This window comes from Ptychodera flava, chromosome 5 (assembly GCF_041260155.1).
Source record: "Ptychodera flava strain L36383 chromosome 5, AS_Pfla_20210202, whole genome shotgun sequence".
Lineage (NCBI taxonomy): Eukaryota > Metazoa > Hemichordata > Enteropneusta > Ptychoderidae > Ptychodera > Ptychodera flava.
The window spans coordinates 23,106,169-23,120,971 of NC_091932.1; the positions used below are offsets into that span (position 1 = coordinate 23,106,169).

A 14,803-nucleotide genomic window follows, 5' to 3' on the forward strand; every position below is an offset into this window, starting at 1 on the left:
TGCAAGAATATGACATTAATATTAACATGCATGTATAGTCATGAAACGTTCACTGCGTACTGAAAATAACCCAAGTTATATTAATTAAGCAACTACATTTGTTTTAGAATGCCTTAGAAAGCTAAGCTGAGAAGAAATTGAAATGCGTCAGTCAACAATCAGCCTTAACCTTCTTTAAAGGGACAAAGTCGCCCATTTTTCATGAATTTTGTTTGATACGAGATACTACTTATATTGTTTGACATGTTGAAAGATACTGAATTAATGGGTGACCATGCATATATTCGACCCCGGTTTTAGACAAATTAAATGAAACCATCGCGAAAATGAATTAATGGTCATGGCCATTAATTCATTTTCGCAATGGTTTCATTTATCTGTCTAAAAAACCGGGGTCGAATATATGCATGGTCACCCATTCATTCAGATTCTTTCAACATGTCAAACAATATAAGTCGTATCTCGTATCAAACAAACTTCGTGAAAAATGGCCGACTTTGTCCCTTAAAGACTAAAACTGTTCACCTAACAATTTTAGATTCTTATAATCAAATAAGGTATATGGAGAGGGTATTTTGTTGCGCTAACCGAGTAACACATCTGCGATTGCTCGCCTGTATTTGGGGGAACAAGCCCGCTGACATTGGGCCAAATTGATTTATTACAGTCTTCTTCTCTCTCTTCATTTTCTTCCGCCACCTGGAAATCAAAATCACACAGGGCTCAACGCCTATGAAACTCATGCACCTGACCCTTGATATTTCAGCTGATCGTGTGACTTTGACGCCATATTTGATTTCTAAATATCTTTAAAATGGCGTATTCTCAAAACCCATTGCCTAAGTAAAGTAAGTGAAAAGATAAGTTAAATTGCGACTGCAGTGCATAAGTTAGATTGCGACTGTAGTGCATTGCACACCTGCCTAAAGTAAAGTACGAGGAATGGCGAGCAGTATATAACGCTGGCAGACAACATCGATACATTTACTTCTGATGTACTGAGTGACATTGCAACTGCATTATCTTAGGAGAAATAAAAAGAAAATTCAAATGCCTAGGACTGTGTGAATTGAGTTCTTGTTGCTGGTCAAAAACTTGAGAAAAACTATCAGCAGCATTACCTATTTTTAACACAATATTAACAAAAATACTTCGTCGACTTTCATCGGTTAAAAACGTTAACCGAACGTGCCAAAGAGGTATGTGAGGATGTTTTTGTTAACGTAGTTGGAAGCGATTTTGATATCTGTACTTTAAGTAGCAAAGTCAAGACATACCCAAAGGATATTACATTAGACAAGAACAATTCTATGATGGTCATGAAAAATCCGAAATATGATTCTGATTTTATCTGCAAATTCCCCAAATTTGCCTACGATATTAAAAATGTATCCACGCTTTAGGAAAAAATCCACATGGAAAGATATCGGTAAATGGTGTGTGAATATATTTTCGAAATTTTATTACATCCCTGGCTGGCCATGATATGCATAACGCTAATGAATTTTAAGGATTTAAGGTTACTCAATTTTAAGGTTACCTTTATTGAATTTTGAGTTTTCGATTCCTGAGATTTTCAATTATAGGCCGGAATTTGACGTGCAATGTCTGGCAATTCGATTATAGGATAATACGAGGGTAGACTTTTTTAACTTTGGCGTCACAGATTATATAGGTTACTCAACCCGAGGGCCTCATGCTCCGAACTAGGTTTATATCCCATAATTAAGCCAAGGTAATCCATATTTTTCGAATTCAACTGAAATATAAAAGTGCGGGCCAATTAAACAACTCAGATGTTCTAAACAGATATTTATTTCAGACGGACGAGTTATGTATTTTAGCGATGACTGTTTTCCCAAAGACGTTCCGAACTTAGAAGCTGAAAAATAAATAGAAGTTGACCTTGCTTGCTCCTTGATGTATTAATAGAAGGTTGGTTGCTTAATGTACGTAAGCGAAATGGACAAAAATTTAAAGGAAACAACAACACTTTACAATGAATAACAAATGACTATCCAAAGTGTCATAAGTTCTGTTTATGAATATGAACCTGAATATGAATATGAATATGAACCTACCAGCGCCTACGCATGGCTGTAGTGGTTCTACTGACAGTGCAAATAACCCACATTTTAACGTGTTATTTAAATATTGGTTCATATAAGCATTGTCTAAACAATAGGAGAACGATAATACAGGCATAGCATGTACGATTATATACTGTTGTTATGTTCTGTACAACGAATAAACTTACCAGAATTATACACGCAAACGCCACACTGTCGAATAGCTGCTTTGTCCTCGGTGGAAGTACAACGTGTAAATATACCAGAAAGTGTCGCGTGATTTGAAGATAACCCGTACATGGTTTTATAGCACGGAGGCGGTGCATGATTCACCCGAAAAAGCAAAGGAGGTTGACGTGCGTACTTCAAAATGGTCGTTTCAAGTTGACAAGTATTTTTGTAGGAAAAAATAGCAAAATTTCTACCCTTCAGAAACGAAAAAGGCTTAGCAGTATAACTTGTTAGAAACTACTCTGTCGAATTTCATGGTTTCATGGTGGCAGTCTGCTGGATAATTCTGTGGAAACATTAACGAAATATGCCAGTAGAGGTGCGCAAAGCCGTTGGGGTTTAAGTAGTTGCACGCGGATTTTGATATATGTCACAAAAATCAAGGCCAACCAGAAAAAAGTGTAAGGATCAGAAAAAGGCGTAAGGGTCAAATTTTCACGTAAAACTTTAACGTGGATAGAATTTATCCACAAAATTGCTAAACTCAGATTGACAATATAGGAAACGAGTCAACCTTTGTATTCAAAGAATAACAGTATATGAAAATGACATGTGAAGATATTTACGAAATTTGTTATAACTCTCAGTCGTCCTTGATGTGCTTGACGCCATTGCAGTCATGTGAATTTGTAAAATGTTACCCGGGGTGACCCTGGGTCATCAAACTGTATACCTGGTTTGTGTATACAAGGATTTCATATGATGTCCTGAACAATTGGTCTGAATTTGACAAGAAATACCCCAAAATGAGTCTCAGTTTTTAAACTACCTGATCAGGGGTTCACTTTCAGCGTTGGCAGCACAGTCAAATACGTATTATCGGGAGCACCCATCCGAACCCCTTCCCAAGATCAAACCTCGCCACTAAGTCAAGCTAATCCATATGTCTGGCAGAAAATTTAATCAAAATCAACGCTGATAGCTTTCACTCGGCAAGGAACATAGAAAGGAAATGGAAATGACTCAGTGTATGGATCTTGAATCTTCAGCAGCTTTATTACTTTTCGACAAGCATTTTGTCTCCATCTAAACATGCAAATCACGTAGGTCTTTAATCCTGTGACGAAATGACGTATAAGGTTTATAGTTTAACCATAAACCATTGAGAATTACCTTGGGAAAACGCGATAAAATCAGTGGTACAGTAACTTCCTTTGTACTAGCTAGGTTGGGTTAACTTAAGTTTGTTTGCCCAAGCGATGACCGACTAGACAACGTCCTATGTAAGCGATCAGACTGACAACGTGTTAGCGTATTGGCATTTGGAATCCCGCGTGTGAGGTAATTTTAGACATTTTACACGAAAACAGTCTGCGTTGGTCATACAATTGCCGATGTCTGAGTGTCCAAGATCCCTAGGCTATCCGTACATTTAACAATAAGCAGCTACGCTTTCAAGATAGACACTCAAAGTTCACTTATGACATATCAGGAAACTCTCCGATAAGCACAAAACCTGACAAATTATATAAATAATAAACACACTTCCACAGAACTATAGGGGTTCTTTACATGTCCGTCCCCCAGGGTGGGGGTGGGTATAGAGGTGTCTTGGTCTCAGCACTGGTTTCTTCTATTCTGAAAAAAAGTAATCCGTATACCTAGTGGACACTTTATATTCATTTATTCAGGAACAAACAGAAGGTAAAACAAACTTGAATATTCATTTGTAAACGAACAGGCCGGAAAGGAGGACCTCCCATGAATGTATGGTATGTGTTCAACGCACCTTGGTAACATATCGTCGGTGTGTTTAAACTTCTCCTGCTGGCCTGGCAAAAATGACGCGTCTAACACCGCATAGAACTTAACCAGACTTCATGGCTATACTGAACATTTCCATGTAATCAAACAAATGGGTAAACAGGTAAAGAACAAGAATGGAAAAGGCTTTATTAACTCGACGTTCGCCTTTAACTTGTTCAGTTTATCAACTGCGTTCGTGTGGTACGTATTAGGCAAATAACAAAGAAAGACATGTTTTACATACGATGAAAGTTTTAGAGCGAAATATCATGTAACGTTGTGTGCTCGACAATAGAAGTGGGCTTGTCGGTTGGTGACTGCGACCGTGCCTGCAGATTTTACACCGTGGTATTTTGTTGTGGCAGTTGACCCCGTGTACTAAGTTAAAACAAGAAGATTAGAGTATTCTCTCTAAATCAATAAGAATTTCGAACATGAAAGATACGAATCTTGACCTCAACATTACTAGCTAAGCAACTCGAAAGCTCATCTCTGAAACGGGACTGAAGCATTAGTCACGGTAGCTAAGGAAACCGGCTTTCTTTCTTGGAAAGCATGCGATGTTTAAGCAATCCTGGTACATCCAATTATCTACACCACATCTACCGAGATGATTTAGAAATAAAAGAAACAACTGAAAGTGTGGACTCGGTTTCATACATAGACGTATTGTTTGAAATTAGACAAAATACACTATATACTAAGCTGTATGATAAAAGAGACGATTTCAATTTGAATCATAAATTTTCCCTTTTGTCGAGCAATATAATATCATCTCCAGCTTATGGTGTGTATATTTCACAACTCCTTAGATACAGTAGAGCATGCAATTCATATGAAGACTTTCTAGTTAGACACAACCTATTAGCTCAAAAGTTAGTGAGGCAAGGATTCTCAGAAAGTAGATTAGTGAAATCATTTAAGAAGTTCTACGGTAGATACGGAGATGTTGTATCAAAATATGACCTGTCTGTTACTCAAATGATGAGTGACAGCATACCAAATTTTGACTCACAAAAGTAATTTGGTGAATTCACCAAATAACAATGGATTTGTCGCTTTGGGTCAATCTTGACGGGTGCGGCTAGCTGGCAGGGTACGCTTACCCATTTCGGACACCTGGTACCACCACTATTTGAGGTTCAAGATGACCCCATTGCCTTTGTCATTTTCAATATGTTCCTTGGACCTGGCAAATATCTTAGTTACCATGAATGATAACGATTATTGGACCTGATTGATGTCTATGTACTGTATACTGCTTATGCTCCCGTGGGCCTGAGACTTTCACCTTCTCTGCCATAAACGTCATTGAGCTACCAAGAACATGGTAGTTCAGTCGCGTGAATCTGTTTTATATTTTTATACATTAATCTATGGATCCTTATACTCAAGTACCTAACGCATCAAACAAGGTTGCAGTCATTGGGTCTTAGGACGTTCGAGAGCAGAATAATCTATGGAGTGTCGCGGAATGTTTTTTACTAGTTTTGAGAACTAATAGTGTTTCTTCCCACATCGAATCTACAAGTGTATTTGTAACTTCGAAGTTTTACATCCGTCAATGTGAGGTTGTTTTTATACAAAAGTACATTTTCGGGAAAGCGGAAGTGCAAGGGAAAGAAACCGTGACAGAGTGACAGCGGTGCAAAAAGTTATTCAGAATCTGTGTATCTGTGTCCGTGTCCGTTGCATACGGCTCTGTTGGTGGTTCCAGTTTCTCAGTCGAACCCTACGTGAAAACGTAGTGAACTACGAGCACAGTCCCGCACATGAAGGTAAGCCAGTGGTCAGCTGATGATAGGTTGCATAAACTTCGAAGTTTTACATCCTTCACTGTAAAACAGCTTTTTTAAACAAAAAATATTTTCCGGAAAGCGAACGTTCGGGGTAAAGACGCCGCAACTGAGTCCGACAACGGCGTAAAAATTGTTTTCCCACGACAGTAGTCAGACATACAGTAGATAGTTGTTATATCATGCATTTGTATAGCATGTCCAGACATTGATATGAAAAGATATGTCCCGAAAGTGTTGTTTAAAGATAGTTATTATATTGTCACGCGGGGTTTTACGTGGGTTCAAAAACTGACATAAAAAGATATGATGTCCAAACATTTAAATTTGTTTTGTTCAACTGACTGATTTATCGTATTTACTGTCGCCTAAACATCCCCGTTTTCGTTCATAAAGACTGTCGGACTCAATGTCACCCTTACGGCCATGCTTCCAAGGTGTCTTTCCAGTATAACAATACATCTCGTCAACTATTCGCACTGCTGCATGGACCGCTTCCTACATGTTAATCGTTTGTCATAAACGAATGGCATTAAGTTAGAACGGAATATTGAAGATGAAAATGCTTTTGCGGACTTGTCAGTTTTTACTCAGTAAGCGCTGAGTTTCTCCCGTCAAAAGCACATAGATTTTCATGTCCGTGTTTATAGACAGCGCTGAGCTTGAACCACGAACCACATATCCCGAAGCTTTTTTGTTATTTTGTTTACCTGTATCGATCATGTGAGCTTAAATTAAACATTCTGAAGGTCAAAGGTTTCAAGTTCCGGCTGCCGCTCTTACGCACCACATCAGGACACTGACTCCACGGCTTCGAATAGCGTACTCAGCTGCAGCCCAGAGAAGCAACGGACGAACCCATAAATCGAACTGTCCACGTTTCAGCATGTTAGAAAACTGCTGGCGTTCGTAAAATCGGGAAGTGTTTAATATAAAGTAGGTTTCTTTGGACACGGCTGTTCAGAGTTTCTCCCTTTCTTTTGTGACCTTGCTGATGCGTTCGTTGTTGTCTATGTCAAAGTTAATCCATGACGTATTGCAAACCTTAAACTAAACTGCGTTGAGGCAGATTAAATGCAAATCTTTTTATTCTATTCCATCACATGATGACTTATATTTCCTTTGTTTTGACATTATCTGTTCGAGATTTCTGAGGCAGAACACAGCTGATGGTATTTTGCAGAGACAATGTGAAATTCAATCAAATAAAGGAAATGGAGTAATTGCCACCTAATGACAGAGTCAATGTAACGAACTATTCAGAAATTGACACACTGTTTCTGAGAGATCACTTAGTCTGAGAGGTTGCAAATAGTTGAAGTTTTTCTAAGAATAAAATTTCGAACATGCCTTGCACAAGAGACATCAGCCTATTATTTCTCCAGACTAACGATTAGTATCACTGTGGCAGAAATCGTTCAGTTTTAATAATAAACAATAACAAAATCTTTTGTCTTTTGGCGTTTGCTCTGCTCGTTAATTTTTTACTTGATTTCATACAATCTGTATTAGGATGTTCCTCCTATTGAAGATCTTTGATTGGTTTGACTGTTGATTGTATTGCCATGTTTACGCTTAACGATCTGTGAGTTACACCTCGTCAAAACGAAGTTTTAAACTGAAATATGTGCATTAGCGCTTTTTGTGGATGATTTACATTTAAAGCATTAAACGATATTTTAACTCACAAATCTAGTGTATTTACTTCTTTTTCTCACGCTCAATAGTAAGATTCCGCTAAATTTCCTCTCCAATATTAAATTATTCATTGTGTCTCTAGAATTATCGTGTTGAGTTGTATGTCTTTCAACCTTGATAGCGCTCATATGCAAATTGAATAGACTTTATGACAACGGCTTTGGTGGCGTGAATGATGTGTGCGATACACTGCATAGGTTGTCAGAATGCGATAGCAAAGAGAGAAGAACTTCTATAGTACGTTGGGGTTTTTAAAATAAATGATGTGGGTAATAAAACACTATTTCTCCTCTGAAGGGGGAGTGAAAGCTTACACATGCATACACAAATTCATGAAAATCGCCTTATCTTGTGCATATTGCGATTATACTTATTATTCTGTCCTGTTAATTATACGACAAAATAATTTTCACTGTGAGAAACTATATGTGTATAGAATGCAAGAGGTGCAAGCTAAAAATAAAAATTGAAAATTACAATAAACATGCAACTGTGTTATGTCTTTTCAATATATTTTTAATGTGGTTTTTTCGTGTTCTTACAGTCGTTTACTTGATGCCAAAAATCAGATGATTTTAAAATTACGTATTGCAATTTTATGGGGAAGAGTGGTTATTAACATGTTAAATGTTAAACCATTTCCAAAAGTCAAAAATATTTTCTTCTTACGAAAACGCTGACGTTGAGCATTCAACGAGATATGCACTTTAGAGATAGAAGAAGACAGCAATATATATTGTTGAAAAGCAGTCAATGATACGTAACGTATATCACATTACCGAATATGGAAGCAGACTGTACTTTAAGACTTGTGACCTCTCAGTAATGCAATGTTATAAGTAAAAATGAAACAACGCTTTATAAGTTTAGGACCTTCAAAATGAACTTTTGCAAACATTAGCTCTCTTTTTTTACTCTTTTGTTAACTTCAGATAAAATATTGCGATGTGATTGTTTTCATAATTGTAATTGGGTCAACATTTGACTGAATCCACGGGCGGCAAGGAAAATATAAGAAGGTATCTGTAAACGGATCTTAACTGTAAAAGACGCATCTTCTGTGGCATCTTCCGTTTTTCTGCCACTGTAGGCAATGAACCCTTTGAAAGAACACATTATTGTATGTCTGCTTTCATAAGTCCTAACGCAAATAGGTTGTCTTGATCGGTCCATTTTTGGTCGGTTGTCAGTCCAGCTAGTTTGGCGAGCTTTTCGAACTGTTTCCAGTCCCACTTCATGCTCGAGTTTCCTGGTTTATTTATATGAATGATCTCGCCTTCTTTCACATCGATTGTTTTACCAATACTATCTGCAATAGTTAAAACGAAGAAAGAAATTAATTTTATCAATACGTGACGATATCCTATCATGGCATGTAATTTTGGATTGGGTATGATAAATACAAATGTCAATAAAGCATTTATGAGATCAATGCAGACATTGATAGCTACAGTATTTTCCATTTTACAAAAGATCGCATGTTATTTTTGGAATCACGTTACATCGATACGGGCATTACAAAGCCATACTGACATGTGACCATATTTGAAAAATCTGAGAATTTAAGTCAATCTAATGCAAAGCTGACAGGGAAAAACGAAGTGTCAGAGTGTCATTTATAAATGAATGCCCTGAGCTTAATTATTGAATATTATTTCGTTTGAATTTTAATCTCATCGTGATCCTAGAATGAGGCTTTCTATGTATGCTTTTTCTATACTGTCTCCATAGTTCATCGTTCCTGTTTTGCATAATTTTAGAAATAAATTTCATACAACATTGCCGATACAGACAACATTCATTTAGTTCATAAAAACATTAAAAAGATAATTTGTAGCTTGCAACAACATTTACAATTACACAAAAACAAGTGCGTCAAGAAATGGTTACGCATTCGGTTTGGTTTTTGCGATGGTCACACGATCAAAAAGCATATTGTAATGATTGACTACATATAGTAAGATGGACACTTTGTGCCGTTATTTTAAAATAATTGGTCGATTCATAATCGATTCATAAATGTGTCAGCGGAAGTGAATTATTACAAAGTAAGACAAGCTGATAATTACATAATGCAATGTTAATTTTATTATTAAGACAATAATAAATTCCCCTTTCCTGAATCAGAATAAGCGTAATGCTTTATTTTGTTCCATAGTTTGAAATTTTTGAAGTCTTTTTGCATTCAATGTGAAATGATTGTTGTGATATTATTGTATCTGAAAGCGTCTGAGCAAAGAAGGGACGCAATGAAAATACCAAGGAACAATATGTAGATATATGAAAATTTTTCACGAAGGTTTCCGGGAATTAAATATCAGGAAAATAAATGAGAAAATTTTATATACTGTAGCGTATGTCTAGATAGTGATTCAGTCGACGATTCACAACGTGTTCATGCAATGAGACACGTCGGAGGTATTTAAAGTAATTGAGAATTGACGATCTACTACTGCTATTAGTTAGTATGGCTTAAGTTACAAATACATAGGCACGTTTTGATCGTACGGTTGAATAAAACGAAAAATATAAAATTTCATAGACGTAGAAAGGTATTTCCACATGCGATTGTCATTTAAATGATTTTATTAAACGTATTGCATGCATATATGGATCCAATGCTGTAGCGTTCAACATGTCTACTATATGCATCAGGCAAACGGTCATTGCCATATCCCAGTCCAACGTATTTTTGACAGACACGTTATTATGTCGAGTTCTCACAATCGAATGTCAGAGGGTTACATAACAGTAGCGTTTAAATACGTCCTAGCTCTTCCATAATCAGAGGAAAAGGTGTCATTGTAATTACAGACTGTCGTCTGTAGACCAATGAATGGAAGTGGTATCTTGTGTGTCAATTTTTGCCACAGTGTGCCAAATGTTAGCTCTCATTTACAACCCTTGGTAGGGTATATTTTGTCTTTATGCAAAGAGAATTTCTGACTGCATCACGTAGGCTCAATCAAGAGTAAAGTGGCCACGGGTGTAACATAATATCACGAGACAAGCACTTCGGTAATCTATGTAAGAGACGAAGTCTACTCCCGTAATCGTACGAATTCTCTGTTTTATCGAAAAAACACTTCTGTTATGTATACGAACCACTACGGGCCTGTTTGTGCATTCGAGGGATTCGACCATTAACAGTTATAATTAAGTATTCAAAAGTGCTGAAAAACGAGTAGGAAAAGAGTAGGAAAAGTAGAAGTATCTAATGGAGTCCTTAAGTCGAATTTGAATTTCATGAATTTCGAGATTCTTTTCGAAACTTATGGCGCTGATACCTTTACTTTGTTAACTATTTCATATCGGTACATTTACACTCAAAAATACTTGTGCGAATGGATGATTTCCACGCATGATTAATTTTTTATTAATTTGCCTTGAGCAGTATCCAAAGATTTGTTTTGCACCAAAATCTTTATCAATAGAATCGATTAATGTTGTGCTTGCTCGTTGAGGTGTAGCAACGAAACAGATACTGATCTTGTGCGAAGTGCTCGTTCAAACACTCTCGAGCAGGAATTTCCGATATTTTACTTTGCATTAAGTAATGCTCTTAACATTTCTCCATTCGCAAATTTCATTTGGCACGAATACTCGAATGCCAGGCCAAATAAAAGGTGTACAGACATACAAAAGCATGGATAGATATAAACATTAATAGAGAACATGGTGGCTTGCCAGATGACTTGTCAGATGGATAGACAAACTGATCAATCGATTGCAGACAGACGGCCTTACAGATCAATACATACGTACGTACGTACGTACGTACGTACGTACGTACGTACGTACGTACGTACGTACGTACGTACGTACATACATACATACATACATACTACATACATACATACATACATACATACATACATACATACATACATACATACATACATACATACATACATACATACATACATACATACATACATACATACATACATACATACATACATACATACATACATACATACATACATACTTACATACATGCATACATACATACATACATACATACATACATACATACATACATACATACATACATACATACATACATACATACGCGTATAAAACTCAATGATACAGGCAAATAACTATACCTAGAACAATGGTTTGCTGACATTTACTCCTTAAGCCCGCGTCAAGGTACTCAGGATCTTCAATTATCCAACCTTCGATGTTTTGGTCGTTACTTTTGTGATAATCTACATAATGGTCAAAATTCTCCTGCGCGAAGTCCGCTCGGAAGTCCTTGTTAAGTCTTGTGAGGATATTTCTCATGAAGTCAATGTTAGTAGAATGGTTGTACATTTTCTTGACCATGTCCGGGTTTCTGTTTATATCAAGTCCAATAAGAAGACGATCACGATTCCCTTCAACATTAAAAAGAAGGTTTGCGTTAATGGACATCGATATCTGCTTCTGAACTCCTTACAACGATTATGCCCCATATCATCTTTTTTTTCCTTGTTCGGAGTATACAGAATTGTTTTCATTACGCAGTAATGTTACCGTGATTAGACACATGGTAACATTATTTGAATAAGTAAACAAGGAAGACAGTAAAACGCAATTCAAAAACCGTAAGGTAATTTTAATCCCAGGAAAATTTTATGATGCCCATTACTCCCTCTATTGTTGCATGTGCTAATGTATTGGACTTTTCGTGTTAAAAAACATGACGAGCTGTACAGAAACATGTTACACGGTATAAAATCGAGCACAGATTGTGCATAGCTTAGAAATTGAAAGTAATTAAAATATCCTTTAATTGCCATGGATACTAAAGAGCGTTTTATTCAATCATATTCAGCATATACCTTTTATGGAGTCTCTGATCGTTTCTAGGAACGGTAGCATCTCTGCCATAGGAATATTGCTGAAAGTGCTACCAAGAAAGATAAGTAGCTTCGATCCCTGTAAGGTTTTTACATGTGCCATGCCATCAACGTAATCACCAACAAATGGCTTCAGATCAAGCAAGGGAAAGGTTTTCGTCAGGTTCTTTGCACCTCCTTCCAAGTATTCTGCACCAATAACATAAATAAAGAAAGTATGGTCATAATATTCTGGAACGATATGGAAAACTACCTGCTTGGTTTAATTAATTTTTCGAAAAAAATTAATTATCATTATGCGGTTTTTGCTAACTTCTTGATTTGTTTGTTTTTTGAAATGTATGTGTTCCGCTGTACTTCTGTTGGCAGCTGATTTTGCAAGATTACATTCCGACCTAAAGGAACATACATTCACGTTTACCGTGCTCTTTAAGTTACCGGTAAGCAGGAGATTTACTTTTCAAAAGAACCGTGCATCAATATATAGGCTTATTATTATATGATTGCAACGTTCGCTTTGCATCATCAGGTGACCGGCTGGGCGTATTCGGGTAACAACAATCTTACAAAGCAATTTTAGGTGGCACTACCACTTGGTAACATTTTTAAAACACATTTTTTATGCCAACGGTCGATATTAACGTGGCGACTGCGCGCCGATTGCGAGATATCGATAAAAACATTTCCTCAAAAGTAAAAGTTTAAATTCCCATGGCCCACCTAAATTCAGCTTCCGAAAGTGAACGTTCGGCACTTGGGCCATTGTCAACTTAGCTATGGAGTACGAGTCTACGCTGACGCTGCTGTACGCCACAGTACCACTCGCGTTGGTGATCGGTCATGCCCCGTGGGAGAAAGCCGATTTTTACTGACTCGGCAAATAGATGAAAAAGTTTGCTGATTCCACCAGAATTCGCATAGGTGACTGGCACAGTTACGTTTGGTTGATACATAGCGGCCGCCGTGTAGTATGCAGACGCATACCACGTGGCGGCCGCTATGTATCGAACCGCCCGTAACTGTGCGGCAGATGACAAAATGTAGTCATATTTTACACATAAAAAATACTGATATCTGTGTGGTATTGGTTAAAAATCTACTGCAACTGACTTAGAATAATGAAAACGACAAAAACTAACGAGAAGTTTTGGAAAAAAAACTTACCTGAGGTAAAGGCATAATTATGTATATAAAGTCTTCGCAGTGGGAGGTAAATTAATTGCGTCATTCGAACGTTTGTGGACTCTCTTGAATATCGTCCATCAGCACAACACAAACCTTCGGGGGATTTCGGGTCATAATCAGAAACGATCGCAAAACTTCGGGATGTGAAAATACGCTCGGGGAATGACATATTTTTATCGATATCTTGCGATCCGTGCGCAGTCACCACGTCAAATATCGACCGTTGGCCTTAAAAAATGTGTTTTAAAAATGTTACCAAGTGGGAGTGCCTCTTTAAGGTGACAAAAAAGGGCGCGAATGAAACCAAACTCTACTTCAACATGCTGCTGACAGAATGTTATCTGTTTATGTTACCTTTTGATATGTCTATTGGAATGAAGCGTAACGAACCCTCCTTCTTCAACATCGCTTCAATCAAACTGTGCATTTTGCTTGAGTTCCCGGCGCCAAGCTCGGCAAACAATGACGTTTCGTCGAAGTTACGTATTATTCTATCTGGAATAGTATTGGGGATTGCACAAAAATTGTTTCTTGTGCAACGAACACTTGGGGACCGCAGTGTCCAAAGATTGAAGTATCATTAGATACTACTTCCTTTGAATGCTGCAAAAGTGTAATATTCATGTTGATAATAACCAACACCATGTGTCTTTACTATCTAGACCGTTGATATCCCAAATATTTCGTTTTTTAGTTTCCTAGTAAAGCTCTCTGTGACGCTAATCCTCCATTATTGACAAAATAAACGTGCTAACAAACAATACTATCCTTTTCCAGGCAAATTGGCCTATCAAGGGGCCTTTACATAGATTATCTTATTGAGCATTTGATTTGCTAACAATATTCCTGAAGCCATCAAATCTTAATTATCTATTGAATTGCCCTGGGCTATCATTGACGACTTTAAAAACAAACTAAAGGTGGTCTTTTAGGTCACTTGAAGTTAGTAAAAAATTGATTACTCGGTTTTTAGCGTGACTACAAGTATATTTCTTTTATGAAAAGCAAATTGGTTAAGCATAAAAGTGTGATGACATGTTCAGACAAATCGAACGTATCGCTCGCAGAATATGCATTTATAGTACCACCCTTGTGTAACTGCAGGGCATTGTTCTGTAAGACAAACCATTAGAGATTGGGAGAATTTATCAACACAAGAATTCATATTCTTTCTTGTTCGAGTATCTGATGTTGATTATGGCAGAGAGTTAGTACGTCGTGAATACGATTT

At 37.1% G+C, this 14,803-nt stretch overlaps 1 long non-coding RNA gene across 1 annotated transcript; it reads right to left on the reverse strand.

Annotated features, from left to right (window-relative positions):
• Positions 1–8,070: 8,070 nt before the first annotated feature.
• LOC139133299 (uncharacterized) lies at positions 8,071–12,530 on the reverse strand. Its single transcript, XR_011552556.1, has 3 exons — positions 12,370–12,530; positions 11,650–11,922; positions 8,071–8,849 (listed from the first exon to the last, which is right to left on the reverse strand). It is a non-coding gene; the product is annotated as an uncharacterized lncRNA (long non-coding RNA).
• Between the last annotated feature and the right edge of the window lie 2,273 nt (positions 12,531–14,803).